Source organism: Octopus bimaculoides, chromosome 5 (genome assembly GCF_001194135.2).
Source record: "Octopus bimaculoides isolate UCB-OBI-ISO-001 chromosome 5, ASM119413v2, whole genome shotgun sequence".
Lineage (NCBI taxonomy): Eukaryota > Metazoa > Mollusca > Cephalopoda > Octopoda > Octopodidae > Octopus > Octopus bimaculoides.
Genome location: NC_068985.1, coordinates 15,288,672 through 15,290,299, shown reverse-complemented (window position 1 = coordinate 15,290,299; position 1,628 = coordinate 15,288,672).

Genomic DNA, 1,628 nt, shown 5'->3' with positions numbered 1-1,628 from the left:
GTAATGTTTGGGTGTGTGGATGGAGGTGTGTGGGTGGGGGTGTATGGGTGTGCAGATGATGGTGTGTAGGTGTGCAGATGGAGGTGTGTAGTGTGGGTGCTGGGAAGTGGTCAGTGCTAGTTTGCGTGGAGTAGTGTGGTGTGGTGGTGTGTGGTGTGGTGTGGTGGTGTGCCGTATGTCCAAATTTGACCAAATGCGTTTTTTTCATTATTTATTTTTGCTTGCAATAGCAGCTTCTTTTGGTCAAACTATCGTATCTCCAGCTGCTTCAGATGCCAAGGTATCAAACATTTTCAAAGTGTAGTGCAACAGTTTTGCTATGGAATGGTGATACTATTTTTTGGACATAATAGCAACGATATACAGGGTGTCTACAAAGTCTGGGTACATAGGGAAAATACATCATTGATGCGGTCTTATATTATGTTTTAGTCCATACCAGACTGCGTAGTACCCCATGTGAATATGCAACGGGGTAGTTCAACGCAGTTACAATAAGAGATAAAACCTGACTGGAATAATTGTTGAGCGCTGAGCTCATCGAATCATACGTGTTTGTGTGTTTGTGTGTTTGTGTGTGTATATATATATATATATATATATATATATATATATATATATATACAGGGTTGGCCAAATGTCATCCGACGGTAAATCAAAACCATTTAATTCCAAGATTTATTTATGTTTAACAATACAACGAATTTAATAAAAACATCATGAAAATTGTTCAAACTGAAATCCTTCTTGAGCGACACATTTTTCCGTTCGTGTCAAAACAGAATTACAAATGGTATTTATGGAATTTTGATTTACTGTCAGATGACTTTTGGTCAACACTGTATATATAGAGAGAGTGTAAGGATAAACAAGTTAGGTAAGTCGATATATAGAAAATAGTAAATACATTTAATATCGATTTGCCTAACTTGCTTATCCTTACATTTACTCCTCTTCCTGCTCAAGTTTAAATCTCTTGAATACTACGAAGTGTGCTCTATACAGGGAATATATATATATATAGATATACATATCAGTCAACAAGGAATCTTCGATAAGATAAGTGATGCCATTCATTTTATTAATACTGTTAAACGTTCGAATTCATTTATTAGTTAATAACACTATCTTTTTTTTATGTTTTCCTATTCTTAATCTACAGAAAGCATTTCTTCATTAGACGAATTAGGCCTATAACTTGAAAGATTATTATTATTAAACCTTGACATTTTATGTATTGTACTAATAATAGCTTTCCTACACGTACAGATATTTCTATTTTATTCCTATTTTATTTTATTCATATTTTTGAATTTATAAGACCTGAAGAGAGACTTCATTCTAAGTGGAATTTATCTTGATCAATTTATTGTAAATTGCACAGATTTTTTCTACTATTATGTGGCCACGAAACGCGCGTAGTCTATAATTCACTTTCTTTCTTATAAACTTACTAAATTGAATTAAATTTTTAATCTAATATTTTATAGATTTTACGGATTATAAACTTTTCTTTTAGATTTTGTAGATTTTTAAATTAGTATTTTGTAGAATACGTTTTTCTTGATGTTGTCTGATCTCCTCCATTGTTTGGATTGCATCTTGGTGGTTCTTCTTTAAATTATATA